The sequence below is a fragment of the Bactrocera dorsalis genome, chromosome 5 (genome assembly GCF_023373825.1).
Source record: "Bactrocera dorsalis isolate Fly_Bdor chromosome 5, ASM2337382v1, whole genome shotgun sequence".
Lineage (NCBI taxonomy): Eukaryota > Metazoa > Arthropoda > Insecta > Diptera > Tephritidae > Bactrocera > Bactrocera dorsalis.
Window position 1 is genome coordinate 35,882,637 of NC_064307.1, and position 24,778 is coordinate 35,907,414.

At 34.7% G+C, this 24,778-nt stretch overlaps 1 protein-coding gene across 3 annotated transcripts in view; it reads right to left on the reverse strand.

Moving 5' to 3' along the window:
* LOC105224649 (uncharacterized) overlaps nucleotides 1-24,778 on the reverse strand; it is a 40,115-nt gene that overhangs the window by 6,333 nt on the left and 9,004 nt on the right. The window contains exon 1 of one of the 3 annotated variants that reach the window (XM_049459248.1): nucleotides 9,536-10,116. The exons of the other annotated variants lie outside the window; for them this stretch is intronic. The gene's annotated coding sequence lies outside the window, so the exon portion shown is untranslated. Of the gene's footprint in view, nucleotides 1-9,535; nucleotides 10,117-24,778 lie in introns of those variants that run through there. 3 annotated transcript variants of the gene reach the window in all.

Genomic DNA, 24,778 nt, shown 5'->3' on the forward strand with positions numbered 1-24,778 from the left:
GTCTAACAGAGAAGTAAGCATTTTAATTGTTTTTAAATATTTTAATTTTCTAGTCATTTTTGCAAAATCCAGACGAAATATAAAATCAAAACACGAATTGTTTATTGACCATTTTCTCTTCTGCATGTAAGCACATTATAGTCATTCAAAAGTCTACTCTCCGTTCCTTATGCATTTGACAGGCTTTTCGTTAATTTTTTGACAGTAACATACGGCTGCATATGCATATTATAGTTAGGCCTTAAGTGTTGAAAGGCTTTAAGTCTCCACTTGTCTATGATTGGGGATCCCGGTTAAAAGAACATTTTAAGCACCGAAAAAGCAAGCGAGTAGCCTTTCCAGAAGAACTTGAGGCAGAGATAATACCGTGCATGCTGGACATTTTGAAGAACATTCATAAAAAATATACACCATACGCAATTGGAAACTGTAGCTTAGCGAAAGGTAAAGTAAAATTACTTTTGCTTAAAATTTTCCATTTAAAATGGTTGCTTCAAACATACTTCTGGTAATATTTTTGATGAACAAAAGTGATTTCCGGCAAGGTCTGTCATTGGATTCAAATTTAGTGTTGTTTTGGGCTATGCTTCGCGGAATATGGTTTTGAAATTTTATTGTTCAAGACACTTCCGATATTTTTATGGATCGCTAAAGGCAATATGAAAGCCTCAATGCCTGGTGGTCCATTTGCCAAAGTGACTTATGACTTTAACAAATAATTTTCAATAAAAAGTATTTGCTATTATAAATACCGATATAAACTATGCTATCTTTTAAGTTAGATCAAGTGGATCACACACAGAGTACACAACTTCATTGCAATGCGTTTAATAGTCTTGGAGTTTATCGCTGACAAACAACGTGATAAAATAGAATTAAACTTTAATTTTGCATTTAATTGCATCCTCTACATTTCAGAGATTATGAGCTGTGTTAGAATCAGTGGAAACGTCAGGAATGTGATCTCAAATTCTTCGAGGTCTTATGTACATTGTTTCGCAGAGTAATTCTAGCCAGATCGATGAAAGGATATTGCTGTTGGCAACAAAGGAACCATATTAGAGATGTTTCTTGAGAAAGAATTATGATTTTTATTTGAAACAGGGTTGATCACACAATGCACTTTTATTTGTAAGTATCATCATCATTTATCTTGACTTGAGCTAAATTGGTCAAGCTAAAGACCACAAAGTATTTTCTCTATCCACAAGACAATTTCATATACTTTTCCACAATTATAACAAATTCTTCAACAAAAGATTAATCTGGCAAAGCGTTCTCATAGAAATTGCAAGCATTCTAACAAATGTATCAACAAAAACTCGAATCAAGGCAGAGGGCGATGTGTAGCAGTGATCTAAGTGTGTTACAAATGCATTGTTTGCATATGATAAAAAAACAAGTATACGCAGTGGCGAACCCATTCGATTCCTCCCTCTACTGCCCGTTATGATTAAGCATTGCGCTTTTTATGCAAAACAAAGTTGATGCCATGAATTCTATCTCTTAAGCAAAGTTTTTTACCCTATTATAGCTATAACTAAGTTTCAATTCTACGGTGGTGTGCGGTTAGGGTTAGTCAGAATTTTCAAAAAATTAATTTTATCATTTTTTCAGGTATAATATTTTAGAAATATTCTTTAAAAGTTTCAACTAAAGCCGACAAATATTTTCGACATATCCTGTATCTTTTTTCTTTCTTTTCTTTTTTTAGAGGAGTCACCGGAAATAGCGTCGCAATGGCCGAGAGTAAAATATTTTTTTCTAAAAATTTCAGAATTTTCTTGTCTATTGTGTATGTTTGTAGCAATAAAAAATCTTAAAAAAATATTTAATTTTTTTATGAGAAAAAAAAATTGTTGGAAAAAGGCTGTTTTTTACACGAGAAAACACAAGTAACCCCATAATAAAACTAGTTTTTTGGTTGGTTTGAATTTAATGGTCAACGAAAGGAGCTTCGGTTGGAACTGGATCAGCACAAACAGCCATTACCTTAAAGATTATGTCTCTGACTACACCTGACCTCTTATATTAAATGGTGGGTTTTACTTTTTACAAGACCTTAGGCTTATATCTTGGTTTGATGGTGGTTTGAGGAAAGCAGGAATGCGGATATTATTGTGAAGATATATTTCCCAAAATCTTCGACTCAAATTCGAAATTCAAACGCGAAGGCCTTAATTTAATTAACTTTTCTTATAAGTGAAAACAAAATTTATACAAGCGATATCATCGACAAAACAAAAAATCATGAGAAAAATCCAAATATGAATATGAATATATAGACAAAATATTGAGCGCTTTCAAAATATTCTTTACTCAACGCAAACTTATATGTACATTATTTATGAAAAAGTTTAACCCTCTAGTGCATATGCCTGCCTACAGACGGGGTGTTTTCAAAATCAGATATAAAATATTTCTTTTAATATTAAAATTCGGATTTTTTTTCAAAAGAACGCTTAAAGTTCAACTTACGTAATGGTTTTTTCAGATTGGCAATACTACTTCTAGTTTTGACGTACTGTCAATTTGAAGTGACAGATTAGCACTTTCCCGCCAATTTAATTATTTTTGCAATCAACACAATTTTCTGAACAACAAGAAATATAAATTCTTGTGTCGTTTCAAGTTGAAAAAAATACTTACGGGTGTGGAATTTTGTGCTCTTTATGATAGTGTTCGATTTATAATAAAAAAACTAATAGCAGGTGAGTAAATTCGAAAATATTGAACTCCGCCTTGAGGCGGACTCATGCATTGCGCTGCCTACCTTTTTCAAGTAAAATGAAATGTTTGTGATACAATTGAAAATTTTTCTTATTTTATTATTGAATAATAATCAGATATGTCGCGTTATTCTAAGACCCATATGACGGATGAAGAAATTCGACAATATTTCGAAGAGTCGCAATTGGTAACTGATACTTCCGACAATGAATGCGATTTTGATAGTGACGATTCTGATATGGATCCAACCTACTCACTACCGGAAAATGATACGATCATTGATGCAATGCTAAACTCCTCAGAAATGATGCGAAACGCAATCGAATGCAGTTTGAATGTGACAGACTTTGAAGAAAATGCTGAAATAATTGAGCTGCCACCGATTCCTCCATTGCCTGTTTGTGACGTTACTTCTAGTGTATTCTTACCGTCGACAGTGACACGTTCTGTGCACAAAGCATTAGAATCGCAAGAAAAAATCGGAGTCCTACCAGCTGCAAGTGATTTGAGAAACGATATGAGTGCGATAAGATCGATTCTTTGGAAGAAGAAAAAACTTCAGCTGAGTGTTGCAGATTTGGCTTTTCAAGGCCAGGACATGCCGGATTTTTTAAAATGTTTAAAAACACCTTACGACTGCTTTGCATATTTTGTGACCGAAGACTTTCTGAAGGTAATTTCTAATATATAACAGTTTATTAAATTTTTAATAAAAATTTTGCAGGCAATAGCCTTACAGATGAACTTGTATGCCAAGCAAAAAGATATATCTTCAAAGTTTTGTATCGATCACCAAGAGCTGCGTAAGTTTTTGGGAATATTGTTGTTTACGTCTGTTTATCGCTTTCCTAACAGTCGCTCATATTGGGGACAATACGGATTAGATCCGATACGTTTATCCATGACATGCAATCGATTTGAAGAAATTAGAAACCACTTGCATTTCAATAATGATGCGTCTCGTATAGAGAAAGGTCAACCTGGTTATGACCTCTTGTATAAAATAAGGCCGCTAGTAAAACATTTCAACCAACGTTTTTCTTCAGTTCCAATGCGGCAGAGACTTTGCGTTGATGAGCAAATGTGTGCCACGAAAATGAGTGGAAACCCAGTGAGGCAATATATGCCAGCAAAACCTCACAAATGGGGAGCGAAACTATTCGTGATTTGCGATTCCTTTGGATATTCGTATTCCTTTGAAGTTTATTGTGGCGCCGGCGATAACAAAATTTTGCCAAATTGTCCAGATCTTGGTGCTGCATCCAATGTTGTAGTTAGGTTGTCACAAGTCATACCAAACAATGCCAATCATATTATTTACTTTGACAACTTTTATACCTCATTGGGATTGCTATTATATATGAGAAGTCGCGGAATTCACAGTTTAGGTACAGTGCGAGGAAATCGAGTACCAAATATAAAACTTTCCACAGACGCAGAGCTGCAATCAAAAAAAGTAGCACGTGGGTATAATGAAGAATACGTGGGAAGTGTTTTTGGAGTAGACATAAGCAGCGTTTTGTGGTACGACACAAGAGCAGTTCGTCTGTTATCCACCTACGTAGGAACAGATGCAATTGTACATAATGAAAGTTCATATTCCTTAAAGGCAAATCGTTGGGATCGAAAATTGAAACAAAATGTTGAGGTGGATTGTCCAGCTATTGTGAAAGAATACAACCAGCATATGGGTGGTGTGGATTTGGTTGACGGATTGATTGGTCGATACCACATAAAAATGAAAACCAGAAAATGGACAAATAAATTATTTTACCACATGCTGGACGTGAGTATGGTGAATGCATATTGTCTTTATAACCGACTAAATAAGGACGTCCTAAAGTGTAAACTTCCTGACTTCAGATCAGAAGTGGCAGAAACACTTTGTTTGATTGGTTCGACAAAACCTGTAAAACGTGGTCGTCCATCGTCTTTAACACCTCCACCAAAAGCTAAAAAGACGTATCACCTATCAGAAAATATAAGATACGATCAAATAGGACACTGGTGTAAGTTTTTGGACCGCTCACTCAAAAAAATGTGCAAATTTCGTGGATGCAAATCAGAAACTCAGGCATTTTGCATTAAATGTAAAATTAATTTATGCAATTCAACGGCAAAAGATTGTTTTTTCAAATATCACAATAAAGAAGAAATGAAAACATAAATTTATATGAACAATAAGGGTTAATGCATAGGTCCGCCTTGAGGCGGGATTTTTATTTTACCTGTAAAAGGTACACAAATTGACAAATCGAAAAACTAACATCAGATTCGTCTTCACAGACCTGAATATAGTCTAATATAAAAATCACAGTCGAAACAAAAATTCATGCATTAGAGGGTTAAGTGATTATCACATAGCAATAATCGTGCTTTTTAGTTTGACACCTTTGATTAATCGAGCGACATAATTTTGTTTTATCTTTGCAAACTTACACACACCAATTGAGTTATGCTATCTGCAAATGTATACATTCTATCAATAGGTACATGCTTCAGCAGTTAATTAATGCTTTTATTCGTGTTATTACTAATTAATTGTTTAGCATATATTTTGGTTGAATGAGGACAAGAAGAAATATCTCCTGTCGTCAAGTAAACAGTCGTCGCAATCGTGACTTGGCTCCCATGTCAGTGTTGACAGTCATAACTTCGAAGTTGTAGATAATTTCGTCTATCTTGGAATCAACAACAATGTCAGCCTCGAAATCAACGCAAAATAAATCATGCCAACAGGTGCTACTTTGAACTTTTGTAGACAATTGAAAAGTAAAGTTCTCTCTCGACAAACAAAAATCAAATTGTACAAGTCACCATCCTCGTTCTGCTATATAGTGCAGAGTCGTGGACGGTGACAACAGCTGATGCCGACTCATTACGAGTTTTCGGGAAAAGTGTTCTGCGAAATATTTATGGCGCATTGGAAACGGCGAATACAGCAGTAGATGGAACGATGAGCAGTCCAAGCGTTCGTTAGAGCAGAGGTACGCGATTAACTTCTGTGTGAAACTCGGTAAATATGCGACGGGGACGTTTGATATGATCAAGCAGGCTTTCCCAGATGTTGCTTTAGCAAGAAGTGGTGTGTTTCGGTGGCACCAGGCCTTTTTGGAGTGCCGGGAAGAGGTCGCTGATGAAGACCTTGCTGGAAGACCTGCGACTTTGACAAACACCTACTATGTGACTCGTGTACGCAAAGTTTTGAACTCAGACCGTCGACTAAGTATTCGTTTAATAGCCCAAATGTTAAATTTATCAAAATTTGTGGTTCATGACATTGTGATGGAGCACTTGAACATGCACAAGGTGTGCGCGAAGATGGTCCCAAAAGTGCTCGCTAACGATCAGAAATTGCAGCGAGTGGAAGTGTGCAAAAGAAAATTAGAACATGTGTGAAAGTGACCCCCAATTTTTGAATAACGTAATCATAGGTGAGGAGAAATGGATCTTTGAGTATGATCCCGAGATAAAGAGGCAGTTTTCCAATTGGCACACGCATTTTGAGACGACAAAGGGGATCCAAACAGCATGCACCTCGGTTGTCAAGGTTTTTCCGGAGAATGCTTTCCGTAACGCCTTCATTGCTTGAAAGTCGCGCTGGCAGCGCTGCATCTGCGCAGAAGGAGCCTGTTTTAAAAATTTTCAAAGAATTGTAACGATTGGTTCAATAAATTTTTTTAAATCAACTCAGTTCTAATTCTTTCCGGACGAACCCTGTATGGGAACAACGCCCTCAGCTTTTGCAATATTGATCCAAAATTTTGCTTATTTATTCTCTTTATGAAACTGCTCTTTTATCGGAACCGATATCGAACAAATATAGAATATAGGTATCAAACAAACTAAACGATCGGAATCAAGTGCTTGTATGGAAAACTTATTTAGCGAGATACCTTCACGCAAATCTGGCGTGGATTATTGTCCAGTGCAATGGTACAATCTCTGAAGAAATTGTTTATTCCGGACTACTCTAACATACAACTTCCATAAAAACTGAATGATCAAGTTAAAACTCCTTTTATATCAGCTTTTACTTTAAGAGACACATCAGTGAAAGGTATTAAAGCTTTGGTATAGCCAATATAATAATATAATATAATTTCATTTACAACAAAGAATTAATAGAATCGGTTCGAAATTGTACTTGTTAATGAATCTTGAATTTATAATGAATATAAGAATTTGCATCGCTTTCCTTTTCACTTTTCCACGTACCTAAAACTGGCGATTGATTATAAATTTAAAATACTCGTACCATAAATTATTAATCTGAAATAAACTTTAGAGAAAGTGTCAACCTCATCGGCAGACTCGTATATTAATATTCTTAGCGCAAAAGAGTTTTATTCAAATATTTGCTAATTTGTCATCGACCTGTTTTTACATGCATACAAGTATGTCATAATATACACGAGCAAGTATACTTATATAAAATTCTAGTGTTTAATTGTTTTGACAAGTGATACAAAGGGAATTACTCCCTTTAATGCTAAATTTCTTCAATTGTATTATTCTTCTATTCTCTATGTATACTAATACAAATTGTTTTACGTAGACTTGAGAAAATTGTTAAATAAAAGTTAGCAATGCTGTTGAATGGACAAGCAAAAAATTTACATGACTATTAAAACCAAAACCGTGAAAGCGTTTTTGCTTAGAAACAGTTGCTGTTCAATACTTTTATAGTTAAAAGAAATTTTTGAAAAAGCTGACAAAAACACTTAGTACAATTCTAGTCATAAATGAAGCTCATTAATAGTAGAAATCGTCCAAAACAAATGCATATTTCGAAATTTCTAATTAAAATTTGTTTAACTTGACAGATCACTTTTTGCACCAATTTATGGTGACAGCAAAGCAGTTAAAGCAGTAAATTAGGTATCACTGCTTGAGATGAAATACTCAAAATATTATCATTGAATTCCCGCTTTTCTCAAGTACACAAGAGCGATCTGCTCAAGACTTGAATCCTGTATTTAGATGAAAAATGAAAATAGTTTTTCAAAGCTGTAAACCAAATTGCAACAGATTCATTGGCAGATGGACTCTGCCGGCGAATTCAACCGCGTTGTTTCTATCAATGATAAACGAATTTTAACTAAAACTAAGCTAGAGCATTTCTTGTCTCATTTGGAATCATTAGATGTGATTAAGATGTACATTCTTCTTTACGAGTTATGTCTTTTTTCAACCACATGTTATGGTAACCCAGCATATGAAATAAAATTTGCAAGATACTAACTGAACAGCTAAATGTGGTGTTTGCTTAGACATGTGGTTTTCAATAAGCGCCATTCACTTGGGAGTAGTTAGAAACGATTATTTTATATACATATGGTTCAAACAGTTCACGACTTCCGGCTTTTGGCCAAGTATCTTCTAGGTAGCTATAAAATATCCATTTGAAGGTGAGCTAAAATAAGAAGGCGAATCATTTCTCCCAGGATTGTGCGTTGGGTTTGAAACGCGCCACGTAAAAAACACCCGCAATGAAAAGGACACACTAGCCTTACGCTGTTGTAAACTCGGCTATAATCGCGGAAATGGTGTATACGCCAATAAAGAAGAAGAAGAATACTTCTTTCGGAGTTGGTCTTTTTGAAGGCTGTTACTTGATTTATACTCAGTTTGGTTCGCCATTTCATAATGAATAGACTTAGTCCGGAGCAATATTAGCAAATCATGCAAATATATTAGTCAAGTATTTCGCCGGCATAATCGCTCGGCAGAGTCCATAAATCGAGCAACCATGGATCGCAACAATTAGAGCTGTGCCCATTCACTTTATGGAAGATGTTACGAAAGGATCTTGATTTGCAAGCTTATAAAAACCAACTCGTATAAGAATTGAAGACGAACGATCGTCAAACGCGACACACGTTCGGAGAATGGACCCGTAACGAGATGGCCACCGATTCCGATTTTCACAAAAAACTGTTGTTCAGCGATGAAGCTCAAATATGAAACTGGTCATAATGTTATAGTCAATGCCGGACGCTGTAGAGCCATGATTAATGACTTTTTCGTGTTTGAATTGGAGGATTTTGATGTGGGTGAACTTTGGTCGCTAACATGCCATTAAACTAACGAAACAATCAATTTATTGCAATAAGTTTTTAGTGAGCGTATTTTCTCACGTAATAGATTTACACTACTTTTCTGGAATTATGTGAAGTGGTTTATGTCTAAAAATAACTTTACTTTTAGCAATTTTTAGTCGGATATTGTGAGAAATCAGAAAAAATGGCAATTGAATTAACTCTAATATTGAAATGATCTTTATTGTAAATAAAACATACAGATGTATATCGTTCCATCTTAATAAAATATTCTTCATAATAATCTCATAATCTTCCGCTATGTTTTATACAATAAGGTTATGGCGTTGACATTATCTTTTATTTCCCTTTCAGCTGCCTAATATAAAATATCAATTCAGTTATGTTGGTTTTTTTATTATCTGTTAAAAAAATGCTTCAAAAGTGTTAACTAGAATTATGAAAATGTGCCCATCTGTGTTTGCTAACTCTCCTTTTGACCCGCTCTCACTTTACTATACTTATGATCAAATGGAATTAGGTATTCAACAATAAATAACGACTAAGGTTTGGTTAGTAGCCATCAGTTAAATTCTGGTTAAAATAAAATATTCTTTACCGATTCTTTCTTGATTAAGTTAACCTTAGTTGACAGATGACTACTAACGTGACATTGAGAAAACGACACTAAGTTTATTAGTGTTGATATCATTCACTTTCTTTCAAGGAAATGATCATGTACTCTTAACTTATGTATTTCTTACCTTCAAACATTTACTTGTTTAACATTTATTTATTTAATTAGTCTTAATATAAGACAACATCAGTATTCACGTTTTAACTATTCTTCATATATTTTTTAAACAGTTGCTTTTCACCACTTAATTTTTTCGCTATTTACGCTTATCAAATTGAATCATTGAGCGTTTTCTTTTATTATATTTATCACCATTGACAATTTACTGTTTTATTACCGAATCACGCCTCAATATTGTTCAACTCCCAAATACATATTTACATACTTGTTTCGTTGTAAATGACAAATTCTGTTTTTTTATGACCACAAAAGTTCGTAAAAATTTATTTTAGCAAAACACGATTTTACTTATCGAACCACCCATGCTTCTACATTTCATAATACGCGAAATTTTCATATTTTGTTAAGAGCACGTATAAATTGCTTTTCAGACAGAGTGCCGATCTTCTCGATACAAATTCAAAACTTCGACTGCGATCCATTAATGGTTTTTGGCGATTATTGCGAGCTGAATGCCGATTGCCACCCTCAGGAGGCGCGACTGCTCGGCAATCATATCTTTGCTGCTTTCGCTATGGAGCGGCCGCTGCTTGCGAACATAGACACGCAAATACATACGTATGCATGTACATATCTAAACGCAAAAGTACACACACGCTCGCAGCTATGTACATGGACGCAACTATACTTATGCACATGTATGTACTGAAAACATTTATAACGAATATGCAGGAAAACGAATGCGCCCGATTTCCGTCTGCGAAAATCCTCTGCTGTTATGACGTCACAAAAGCAACATGCTCTTGACAGAGTAGCGGTAAGCTGCTGAGCCTAATAACTTACTATTGCTTCTTAAATGTTCAGCCATACATACATATGTACATACATACATATACATACCTGTATGTACTATATTCATACAAAGTTTTGTGTTTGCATTTCTTTTTTATTGTTTTTTCTTAGTTTTCGAGTGCACAACACACGCTATTGTTCTTGCATTCATATTTGTTATTCGTACAAATTAACATTTTAACTATGTTGAATTCTTTTAAAGTACATACATATACACACACGTTTTTTTATATTTATATATAATTATTGTTTATTATTACATATCTACATACTTATTTATCCACGTGCGCCGGTGTTTGCCAGTTATAATAACCACATAATATTCATATACAATATATATGTTGGTACATACATATGTATGTATGTACATTTGGTTTTGATCTGAGTAATTTTTTGGGAGATTGCTCCATTGCTTTAGACAAATCCATGCCAAATTTCTGTTTCTTGACAAAAAAAGGACGTGTGCAATTTAACACCGATATCTCAAGACTAGTTCGCGTATATGCAGTTAAACGGACGGACGGGCAGACATGACTAAATCCACTCAGCCCTTCATGCTGTTCTCTTATTTTTTTCAATAGCCTCTTTTTAACAGACCACGCGTGAGTCATGTTCAGCTGTCATGTTATTTTGTTCAGTATTGTTGGCATTTCATCATGAAGAGGCCAACACCTTCATTTTTATTACGAAAAATCACGTTCTATAAAGAATGTGGTTCGCTTCGCTCAACTCATGGTCATCATAATCGGGTCACGGAGCGTCCTATTCGCAACACCACATCACCCGTCTTGAGACCCAGCTTTCATTATTGAATAATATTCGACCGAATATAATATAAATAAATATATATATATAAATATAGCTTATATATGTACATGTACACGAAGACCGTGGAGAGTCGATACGGCGCCGTTTGCAACAACTCGGATTAACGAATGCAACGACTTGCCACTTTTTACGTTGAGATCTTAAATTGAGAGCGTACAAAGTATAGCTTGTGCAAGAACTGAAGACGCTCAACCTTTCCAAGCGATATTGCTTCGCTTTATGTGCTCTTGTAAAGCTCCAAGAATATCCGACGTTTTCGAGCCAAATTTTATTCAACGATGAGACCTATTTCGGGCTCAATAGGTATGTATGTATGTAAGAAAGCAAAATTGCCGCATTTGAGATGAAGACAACCTAAAAAGGTTCCAGAGTTCCTATTTCATCCAGAAAAAATAACGGTTTGGTGTGGTTTATAGGCCGGTGGAATCATCGTTCCATATTTCTTCAAAAATTATGCCGGTGAGAAAGTAACCGTCAATGGCGATCGTTATTGCGCCATGATAACCAACTATTTGATGCCTGAAATTGAAGCCCGCGATCTTGACGACATTTGATTTTAACAAGACGGCGTCACTTCCCACACATCGTATCAATCAATGCATTTATTGAGACAACACTTCGATGAACGGATAATTTCACGTTTTCCGTTCACCAAGATCGTGTGATAGTGCACCGTTATACTTTTTCTTGTGGGGATACGAAAGTTTAAAGTCTATGCAGAGCTTCGATTCAGACTTTGGAGGAAAATATCACACGTGTCATTCGCCAATTATCAGTCGTAATGCTCAAATGAATCATCGAAAATGGGACTCAACGGATGGACCATCTAAGATGTAGACACAGCCAACATTTGAAAGGACCATCTAAGACGTAGTCGCGGACAACATTCAAAGGAGATAATCTTCAAAAACTAAATGCCAAGGAATGTTCTTTTGAATGATAATAAATATTCCCCACTAAATTTTAAGTTTCTGTATTTTTTCATTAAAAAAAAAAGAAACCTCGAAATGGATCAGCGTTTATATACAGAAAGTAAAATATGACTAAATCGACTAAGTACGTCATGCTGTTCAGTTATATATTTACATATGTACATATATATTAAGCCTTCGCCGTTTATTTCTGGGTGTTACAAACTTCGTGGCAAACCTGATATACTCTGTTCAGGACAAGACCACGTTGATATTCGTTAATTGAAAATGCGAATAGTTCCAGCCCATATATTGTACAAAAAAACGTGCTTTACTTGGTATACAGATTTCGGAACACAGGCACCAACCACTGTTCAATTCGACGTAGATAAAAGTGCCGCCGTAACTTTTTACTCATTGCATTATTAATGGCATTGCGCTGATGAGCAAAGAAACCTTCAAATTGTAAAATCAACAACAACCGCCAACGGCGTCAAGAAAGCAATAAACTATTGAAAGTTGAAAGGAAGGGCTTACTTTATTTGTATAAAATTTCGCATGACTGCCAATAAAATAATTGTACATAATTATCTGCAACAACCGGAATATTTATATTGATACAAATAGATAAAAAATTAACTCTCTATTTTGTAGGTTCGCAAACGTAATCAGCAACGAGCCAAAAACAAACTTTCAATGTAAATGCAGGCGGCCAACCAAGATAACGTATGTAAACAATGAAACTTAAAGGGTTCAAATATACAACTACATAGTATATAAATAAGTAGGTACACACATATAAACATATATATGTATATAAACATATACAGATTTACATACATATATACATATGTATTTATTTGCAAGCAAAGAAAATTTTTACCACGTTCATTATGAAATGAAATCATGGCATGAGGTCGAAGATATAAAATTTGTAATCATTTAAAGCTCAACAGCGGAATTTTTCTTACATACATAAAGGGTGATTTTTTAAGAGCTTTATAACTTTTAAAAAAAAAAAACGCATAAAATTTGCAAAATCTCATCGGTTCTTTATTTGAAACGTTAGATTGGTTCATGACATTTACTTTTTGAAGATAATTTCATTTAAATGTTGACCGCGGCTGCGTCTTAGGTGGTCCATTCGGAAAGTCCAATTTTGGGCAACTTTTTCGAGCATTTCGGCCGGAATAGCCCGAATTTCTTCGGAAATGTTGTCTTCCAAAGCTGGAATAGTTGCTGGCTTATTTCTGTAGACTTTAGACTTGACGTAGCCCCACAAAAAATAGTCTAAAGGCGTTAAATCGCATGATCTTGGTGGCCAACTTACGGGTCCATTTCTTGAGATGAATTGTTGTCCGAAGTTTTCCCTCAAAATGGCCATAGAATCGCGAGCTGTGTGGCATGTAGCGCCATCTTGTTGAAACCACATGTCAACCAAGTTCAGTTCTTCCATTTTTGGCAACAAAAAGTTTGTTAGCATCGAACGATAGCGATCGCCATTCACCGTAACGTTGCGTCCAACAGCATCTTTGAAAAAATACGGTCCAATGATTCCACCAGCGTACAAACCACACCAAACAGTGCATTTTTCGGGATGCATGGGCAGTTCTTGAACGGCTTCTGGTTGCTCTTCACCCCAAATGCGGCAATTTTGCTTATTTACGTAGCCATTCAACCAGAAATGAGCCTCATCGCTGAACAAAATTTGTCGATAAAACACATTTCGAACCGAACACTGATTTTGGTAATAAAATTCAATGATTTGCAAGCGTTGCTCGTTAGTAAGTCTATTCATGATGAAATGTCAAAGCATACTGAGCATCTTTCTCTTTGACACCATGTCTGAAATCCCACGTGATCTGTCAAATACTAATGCATGAAAATCCTAACCTCAAAAAAATCACTCGTTATATATATGTACGTATGTATTAAGCTCTACACACATACATCTGTATGTACATGTACATCCGGTAGTAATTAATTTCACCATTAGGGCGGCAACTGCAAGCACTCAAGGAAATGCTCAAATAAAGCACACACAACCGCATGCTTCTTTGCTGCCGCACATATGCAGACTGCATACAGTGTTGGAACAAATGTGAGCATCGAGTAAAGTTGACACTTTAAATAATATATACATATACAATAGGGTGATTAAAAAAAATGTTTTGTTTTTTGTTTGGTACTCGGAAAAATAGGCTCCTAGACACCTCTAAGAAAGCCTCTCCAAATATGAGTTCTTGATTGTAACGGGAAGGTCCTCCTACATATAGTTTTTCTCGCTTCCAATTACTTCAAAAAATATCTTCTTCCTTAGATTTTCTAGGAAATTGAATGCTCTACAAAAAGATCTTCAATGATTTTTTCGTAAACCCAACCATTTAAAAGATATTAACAGTTAAAGTTTGATTATTTTTGGGAACATTTTTTATTTCTTATGAATTTTATAACTCGATGAAAAAAATCATTATGTATGATGAACTCATAGGTTTTTGGAGAGGCTTTCTTAGAGGTGTCTAGGAACCTATTTTTCAGAGTACCAAGCGAAAAAAAAATTAATTTTTTTTTGATCCACCTTAATATGCATTGATGTTTGACGATGAATATCTCGTAAACGCTTAACTTAATCGAAAAATCATAAGAGACCATTTTTATAGAGTAAATTTCCTACAAAACTATTTTTTTTTTTTGAATCACCCTAATATTCAAGTATATTAAATAAATAGATATGATGTTTCTACACTGATCATGAAATAGGGTTTTCATATGCGTCTTATGTGATCAGATCAGTGTGCTTCATAAAACGGCAAAGAAACGTTTCGATAGGAATCTTATCTAAAGGGTGTTTTTAGACGTGTGTTTTTGAGTGAGACAATACTTTTTTCTTTATCAGCTGTTACTTGATTTATACTCAGTTGGGTACGCCTTCCTAAAACCAACTCGTGCAAGAATCGAAGCCGAACGACCAGATCAAGCGCGTCGCACGTTCTGTTAATGGATTTAAAACTAAATAGCCATCGATCACGATTTTCACAAGAAAGTTTTGTTCAGCAATTTAGCTCATTTTCACTTGAGTGGATGCATTAATAAACAAAATGTTTGCCTTTGAAAGGATGATAATCAACAAGTCATTTTTCACGGCCCGTTATAGCCTTAGAAAAGTTACAGTGTGGAGTGCTCAATGGGCAGAGGGAATCATTGCTTCATATTTCTTCAAAAATGAAGACGGCCTTAATGTTACAGTCAATTGGGAACATTATAATTAGGGCTATTATTAAAGATCGTGCCCGAATATGAGGTTGTTGTTATGGACGACCTTTGGTTCCAACGAAACAATCAAATTATTGAAGGGGATTTTTGGGATGCGCATTAGCTCGCATCGTGGGCCTGTGGAGTGGCCTCCAACATCGACAGATTTAACACCGCTGGACTATTTTTCAGGGGTTATGAGAAGTCGCTTGTCTACACAGATGAGCCAGAGGCGATTGATGTCTTAAAATAATATTCGGAGCATTATTGCTGACATAAGGTTCCAATTGCTGCAAAAAGTGATCAAAAATTGGGCCACGCGGCTGGAATTTATTCGGGCTAGCTGCGGCAGTCACTTGCCCGAAATCAGTTTTTATGGAGTTATATACAGTTAGAATACCGAAAAAAGTACTAAAAAAGTTTTAACTGTACATTAAGACTTAGTATTAGTAAAAATATTGATTTGGAAAGAAACTACAGCTGATTTTCACGAGAAGCTCTTCTCAAAAAAGACGTTTTGCGGTTATCTATATCTATATCTCTGAGCTGGATCCTCTGAAATTAAAAATAAAAACAACTTCCGATTTCGTTAAAGTAAGGTTAGATCTAGTAATTAATAGAAGGAATTATTAAATTACAAATTTTTGACAAAATGGCGGTTTCTAAAAAAATCGATTTTTGACTAAACTTTCGCCCCCAAAATTGTTCATAAAAAAATAAATAAAATTAAAATTTATCGAAAAGAAAAAATCGTGTATTACTTCGTAAAATTATATTTAGAAAGATCACGTTAAAGTTTAAAACTAATTTGAATAATTTTTTTTGATAAAATTATTTTATTTTTTTCATGAAAACACTGCATACATATATTTAAAAAGCACCCTTTACCCATTATGTAGAGTCGGAGTATTCAGTTAAGAGCTCTTTGAAGAAAAAAACGACAAAAACAAAATAAACACAAAATAATCGTTGTACTTAGGTTAAAAAAATTTATTCATTCTCATTTATTTCCCAATACTGTACTCAGCATATTCGCTTCTGAATATGCAATTATTTAATTTAAGCTAAATCTTTTATTAATAATAAGAGTAAATATTTTCATTTGATAATGCCGAGCACGAATTTCAAGTTAGAGTTTTGGGTTCAGGGTATTTTCTAAAATTTTATCAATTAGGTGTGAACATAAGTAGATGCAATACTCCACATATACAATGTAAAAATAAGCATGTACATAAGTATGTATGTGTTCAAAACTTATTTAAATACGGTTGTCATGTAAAACAGTAAATAGCATTTTCGTTTATTGGTTTTTATGATAAATATGGTATTTATTAAGTATGCGTATATGTATGTGTGTGTTTGTGCGCGGAGAATCGCTGTCATATGCTAATACCCAGTCCCAGTGTGCCTTAATTAAATTATCAGCGCAGATAATTCCAATTATTAAAATAAACACCAGTTTTGTGCCGTCTACAAGTGCGAAGCAAATAGTCAAATCTCTTATATTCCCCAAAGCTTCTGTGACATTTTCCAATTAGCACGATTTTTTGGCTGATATTTTGACTCGGCCGTGCGAAGTCATATGTATAATACAGTATGTATATAAGTATGTACTATACTATGTATACACGTATGTATGCGTTTATATATGCATTTATACGCGAAGAAATGTAGTAAAATATCTACATAAGTATGTGCAAGCCACATAATAAATATGTATGTACTTATGTATATATGTATATACATTTATACACAAGCTCGCCTATAAGCTAGTGAATTTGCGGCTACTTGTGACTTGGCCGCTTCAACGTTGACGACATTGATCGCTTGAAATCAGGAAAAAATATTTGACAGTTGTAATTATGATAAGCAGAGTAAATATGAATAAATATTTGCCGCTACTTTTGGCATTTATAGTGTATTTGCAGACGGACGTATTCATGTCAGCACATACATATGCACATATGTATGTATTTATGTTTGCCTAAGTATTTATTGCCGTACATGTACATGTATGTATGGAAAGTGCCTGTGCATATCGAAAATTACTCATATAAACGCCAAAGTCAAGGTTGTTATCAATAATATTGACTCGTATCGCTGCATGGTGTGGCGAATGCGTACAATTTTTTCGGCGATTTGGGTGTGATTTCGAACAACTGTGTTAAGGATTTTCACTAATTCCCCTGCACTCAACAACAGTGAGTAAATCCATGTTAAAAAGTAAGTAATCCGCCTGATCCCGATTTTTCATAATTAAATCAAGTGTAATTACTCTTGATAATTAGTGTTTGTTTAGTGATTTGAGTGAGATTGTACATACGAAGGTATTATTCGAAAGTATTAAAAGCATTTCAAATTTCTTTAAAGTCATATTTTTCACTAAATTAGTTCGAGTAAATATGAAATGCAAGGTGTGTCCCAAAAATATCTGTGTTTTATATTTAGCTTCTGCAACATTCTTCTTCTTTATTAGCATAGACACCGCTTACGCGATCATAGCCGAGTTAACAACAGCGCGCCAGTCGTTCTTCCTTTTCGCTACGTGGCGCCAATTGGATATTCCAAGCAAAGCCAGGGCCTTCCCCATCTAGTCCTTCCAACGTAGTGGAGGTCTTCCTCTTCCTCGGCTTCCTCCGGTGGGTACTGCGTCGAATACTTTCAGAGCTGGAGTGTTTTCGTACATTCGAACAACATGACCTAGCCAGCGTAGCCGCTGTATTTTAATTCGCAGAACTGTGTCAATGTCGTCGTATATCTCATACAGCTCATCGTTCCATCGAATGCGATATTCGCCTTGGCTAACGCGCAAAGGACCATAAATCTTTCGCAGAACTTTTCTCTCGAAAACTCGCAACGTCGACTCATCGGTTGTTGTCATCGTCCAAGCCTCTGTGAGTGACTTAAAGGGTTTGGTTTTTGTTCTTCGAGAGAGGACTTTACGTCTCAATTTCCTACTGTTGCCTGTTGGTGGTGTTTACGCTGGTTCCTAAATAGACGAAATTATCTAAAACTTCAAAGTTATGACTGTCAACAGTGACGTGAGAGCGAAGTCGCGAGTGCGACGACTGTTTGTTTGATGACAGCAGATATTTCGTCTTGCCCTCGTTCACTGCCAGACCCATTTGCTTGGATAACTGGCGAATGACACGCGTGATGTATTGTTCCAAGGCCTAAAATCGAGATTGTCCGTAGAGACTTTAGATTTTATGTATATACTCCCACAGGGAAAAATCGAACGATGTGATATTACAAGTTTATATGTGGTCCAGAAGATAACAATAGTGCTGAATTGGTGGCAAACGATTCAAATAGTACTAAATACTAGAATTATGTATAATGAATTAAATACTAGCTATTGACTATTTGAAAATTTTTAACTCAAAAGTTGGCTAAAAGAAAGGCCTGTGCAAGTTTTTTTCACACATAAAGTGTATGAAGACCAAATATGTGAAAGAGTTTTGATGATAAAACGGATTTCTCCCATCAACCACTCTTCTGATATATTGTATCCACCATGTGACAATTTTTCATATCCAAAACTGAAAACAAATATGAAAAGATGATAACCGCAATTGAAATCTATAGAAATCTAAGCATTTGCTACTTGATCATACTAAATGCTAGATTGAGTCTAACGGAGACTTTTCTGAGTACATCATAACTTTCGAAGATAATGTAATATGCATTTTATTCTTTGTTCAAAAAGTTTTGTTATTGTTAGAACGCATCTTTTAAAAATAATAAATGTTAACAATAATTTAATTTTAAAACCTTTTGAGTAAAAATTTTGGCTCCAAAATGGATTATTGTGTCATATCTAGCACGCGGATGATTTCAAAAGAAAAGCTAAATGTCTACGTCTGCTTGTAAATGATAGGTTCAAAATATCAACTTCCCGGCAAGTCACAGCATTCGAAACTCCAATGAATTGAAGGAATTATCACATTCAGACGGTGCAACTTATAAAGTCTTGTACACAAGAATTATCGATTGTCTCTTAAGCTCAAGCCCAAGGCCAGTTCGAAACTTGCTATGTCAATGAAAGGTGGCAGTTATTGAAAAAATTAGTTGGCTTTAACAAAATAAGGAATTATTTAGAAGACAATAAGGATACATTAGATTCAATAATGTTCTTTCGAATTTTAAAAGAGTAACCGTCAATGAAACGACAAACGTAATATAACTGTCATATGTACAAATGACATACATAACATATTTTGTAGATACTACATATGTATGTATTTACAAATTGTTAATGACACACTTGCAATTGTATGCAGTTTCAACCCCGGATATAGAAAAGCTCGCACAGTAATATAGAAATAGTTAACACTTTCAAGTAAACGCAACCAAGAGCCCTTGACACTGAGATACTTAAGCAAGTATTGCATTATTTTCTCATTACTCTTCATATGTGTATGTGTTATTTGTATATATGTATGTATATAAGTACGTACGCATATTCATCCCATTGCCTAGAAATATAGTATACAATCGGTCTTTGTTCTACTGAAGCCGAATGCGATTTTTACAAAGTTTTTTCTTTTTTATTTAGATATGTATATGTATTGAGCACAAATGGAATAACTTATTACATATGTATAGTATGTACATTGTACCCGGAAATAGTAAATAAAACCCAAAATTTTTAATTATTCATCTCAATTTATTTTGTCGCCCTCAAGGTAATCCCCATAAGATGTAATACACTTATGCCCTCGATTTTTCCAAACTCATAAACCCATGTCCCATCAGCAGTTATAATGCATGTCTAAAGAGTCCAGTTTACGGTACTCTTTTTGAAAAATATTGAGCTTCATCGGGACAGGTGGAGCAAGACCTAAGAGGTCTTAAATCAGTTTCGAGCCCGCAATTTTTAAGGCGAACTTTAGGAAATCTGAAAAATCCATTGTAATGGAAGATATGTGATAAAGTTGTCCTATCTGACCGATACCGACAAATGATCAATACAATATCAAAAATGACTTACGTATTAAATTTCATTTCATCTCAAAACTGACGAGTAAATTTTTATGCTCCCTAAAAAACTTCGCTTTAAAAATCGCTGGCTCGAAACCGCTTTTATACCCATAGTCCATTTTCCCTTGGGGGAAGTAATTCCAAATGATCCCTAGAACATTTTTCACATATTCGATTTTTTTCGTTTTTTGGCTCCCTGTAAATCAACCAACTCTAATGCATATTATGTACATATGTAAACTTAACTTACATTTTTAGAACAAAGTAGTGCGTTTGTGCTTATATGTCAACTAAAAATTACTAGGAAATTTTATATACATACATATGTATGTATTTATGAACCTGTTAACACAGCACAGGTATAAATATGTTATCGTACCTCAACTACTTTTTGTCAACAGGTATACTCATACAATATTAGAAATACGGGTTACATATTTGAAGAAAATTTATGGGCAAATTATGGAACTGATTAAAAAAATTTATGAAAAAATCGTGAAGGTTAATAATTAAAGTAAATCGCCGAGAGACATTCAAACTCAAACTTCAATGATTGGAAAGTCCTGACCTTAGCAAAAAAGATGACAAAACGTTAACTTCGGTTGCATTGTTCTTGCGGTGCATCCTTGCGCTAACATTTTCTTTAACGCATGCGTAATTATCTTCTACCGATTTTAACAAGGAAGCGAGGAAAGCAAAGGAACGCTTTATTTCCGCGTTGACTGTTGCTTGGCGAAGCGAAAAGAGATGAGAGTTGCCCAACATTTTGCTTCGTTTTGCCGGGTATCGCTTCGATGTGGACGTACTCATATAAAACCGTACCTCGAACTTTTCTGACAAAGTAAATATCTGAAGTAAAGCAAAGCTAAAGTTGTATATAAGTCAGCCATAATGTGGAATCCGAAACCTTTTTAAGCAGAATTCAAATCGTTAACTTTTTATTATATTTTTTTTGCATGTAATATAGCGAGCGGCGAAATGGCGAATCGATGACGACTTAAGTCTCTAGGCAGAAGCTAAGCCGATCCTGAGGGTAATTTTTTTTAAAGTTCGCATTTTTTATAAACACTTTCGTATTTTTTCTCATGTCAGCAATTATAACCACCTAAAGCACACTCTTTAGTCGGTCTTACTATGTTAACGTCTATGCTTACCGTTAATTCATTTAAATCGTTTACTTTTATGTGCAATGATGAATGGTTATGATAGTTAAAATTCGGATTTGATTAAATCTATATGACAACAATAGGTTTAAAGTACTTATATTTTCATATACATACAGACTTGCGATATTCGAAAACAATACATACATATAGTATTATATTATTGATATCAAAATTGTTTAAAAAAGCAATATACGGTATATACTATATATGTATATGTACATACTTTGTACAGATCCATTTGTATATAATTAAGTACGAACAATTTATAAGTCTTACCGATTATTCCTAGCCTTATATTATATTTTACTTTCTTTTTATTAGATTAAGCCGGTAATACCTTTTCCTGTATCTATTTGAGTTCAAAGAAATTAGATACCTACTCTAAAGATAAATAATGGGAGTAAATACTATTGTCCTTTTCAATTCTGAGCGTTATCTTCTGAAATTTAAGAATGTATTTCGCGTGCTTCGATCAACTTATGATCAACATAATTGGCCTACTGACCGTATCATTCGCAACACCATCACCCATCTTGAGAACCACGTCTAGCAAGCAGTAAAGAAAATATAGCAGATATAGCTGAGAGTGTACCTGAATACCTTGAAGAGTCGATTAGGGGCCGCAACTCAGACTGACATATGGAGATCTTAAATTGAAAGCGTACAAAATAGAACTTAAGCAAGAACTGAAATCGTTAGACCTTCCCAAGCGACATCGCTTCTCTCTATAGGCTCCGGAAAAGTTCCAAGAAGATCCGCCGTTTTCGAGCCAAATTCTGTTCAGCGATGAGGCCCACTTTTGGCTCAATGAGTATGTAAACAAGCAGAATCGCATTTGAAGCGAAGAGCAATATGAAATTCATGAGCTGCCATTTCATCCAGAAAAACAACGGTTTGGTATGGTTTATAGATCGGTAGAATAAGCGATCTATATTTCAAAAATGATATCGGTGAGAACGCAATCATCAATGGCGACCGTTATCCCGCCATGAGAACCGACTATTCCTTGCCTGAAATTAAAGCTCGTGATCTCGGCGACATTTGGTTTCAATATGCCGACGCAACTTCCCACACATTGCATCAATCAATGGATTTATTGAGAAAACACTTCGGTGAGCAGATAATTTTACGTTTTAGGTTGGTCGATTGGACACCAAGATCGTGTGATCTCACATCGTTAGACTTTTCCCTGTGGGATATGTAAAGTCTAAAGTCTTTGCGGACAATCCTGCTTCGATTCAGGTAGAATGTTATTTTGAATGATAATAAACATTTCAGTTTAAGTTTGAAAAAATCTGTGTTTTCCTAAGAAAAAAGTAGGGAATCTCGTAATGGATCACCTTTTACATACCCGTTGTCAAAATTTTCCAAAACTCCACAACTGTTCCGTTTGCTACGCATATCTGGTCCTAAGCGAGCGTGTAATATGCCAAAGGAGGGTACATAAACAGGGTGGTAATTTAGACAAGTGGTTAAGAAGAAATAAGTCACATGTAATTTAATGTTTTAGCCAAGAATTTAGCTTTATTAAAAAGATAAGGATTTGTCATTTTGTTTTAAAAACGATATCAGGCCTATCTGCGTAGATAGGCGACTTCACAAAAAAGCGGTGCTAGATTTCAAGATCTTGTACACCACACCAAAGGCCCACGGTGTGAGATCAACAAAAGGTTCCTTCAATAAATTGATTCTTTCGTTGGCTGTATATCATGTAGTGCCGGGTTGTTGGAACCAAAGGTCGCACACATCAATATCCTCCAATTCAGATACGAAAAACTCGTTAATCATGGATTTGTGGCTTTCCTCATTTACTGTAATCAAGCAACGACTTTTTGAGGATATAATGGCGTCTCAACAACGACTTGTGGAGCTGGATAAAATTTTCTTGTGAAAATCGGGATGGGAGGCCATCTCGTATTAAATGTTGTTCCGTGTTCCGGTTTAGGTCTATTCATTAGAAATGCCATATCAAACTATTATATAATACATAAGTTAAATAACAGGTAATAAAAGTATTGTCTCATTGAAAAACACTCGTCTAAAAAAACATCCGTTACAAGTTCGGTTATAGTAGTTTTGTACTTTTGAGCATTAGTGGTTAACTGTAAGTAGTTGTAGCAATATCAAAACGTTTTTTCCATAAGTTACGCCCATATAAGGGTATTGAGCATATATCGAATAATATGGATATATAACTTGTGTTTTTAAAACATTATTGATTTGGTATCTTATGTCAAAGCAATACTTTGATTGACGACAAAATATTTTTTGGCGACGAATAGCTAATTACATACATAAATTACTTTGTAGTTTGTTATGTATGTTTTCATGTGATAAGAGAGAACATGACAAATGATAACAAATTTGAGGCTAAGAGTTTGATCAACGCTATCAGCTGTCGTGATTGCTTTGTGATCGATTTTTACATTAGGACACTAACCGCGGATATTATCTTTATATTACCTTCAATAAAAAAAAATCAGTTAACAATTTTAACACCTTAGAAAATATATACTATGTATGTATGTCATCACAGTAAAAGAAAAATCTGTCATGCTGGAAATGGCTGAAGTAATTCCTGAAATCAGTTCAAGTGTTGCAATAAACTTTCAGAAAAAATATTATGCACGCAAATACTAAAATAAGATAAAATTCTTTCCTACTACACAATTTTATTTCATTAATGTAGTAGCAAACGCATTCATTGCTAATAAGTCTCATTGTAAACGTTGACCGCTAGATTATATTTGAATTAAAAATAGATATTGTGCAACTCCACATAGCGGCCCCTAATAGCGACAATCTAATACACGCACATAACTAAATGCACTTCAGGTGCATATATAAAATATATATACATAAGTATGTATTAAAAAGTTCCCCTCTGCACAGAAACAGGTAACTCAAGTAAGGAAGAACTGCGGTCTTGTGGAACCAATCTTTAAATGTTATAGCAAATTGTAGAATACCCTCGATATATGGAAGCGAGAAAAAGATAAGTAACTTAGAACTTAGGCAATTGATATTGACGTGAAGCATCAAAAGAAGGATTTCTTTACTTATAGCGCTCACCACTTGAGTTTAAAAATATTTGAAACAATACTGAGCTCAAAATTTCTCTGAAACTCTAGTTTGCAATACGAATTTGCTGATTTATTTGCCGATTTCGATGTGGAAACTGCTTCAAATGATGACTGTAATTTGTTTGTCTTTAACGGTAAAACCATTAGAAGACAAAAATTCAATGAACTATTATCC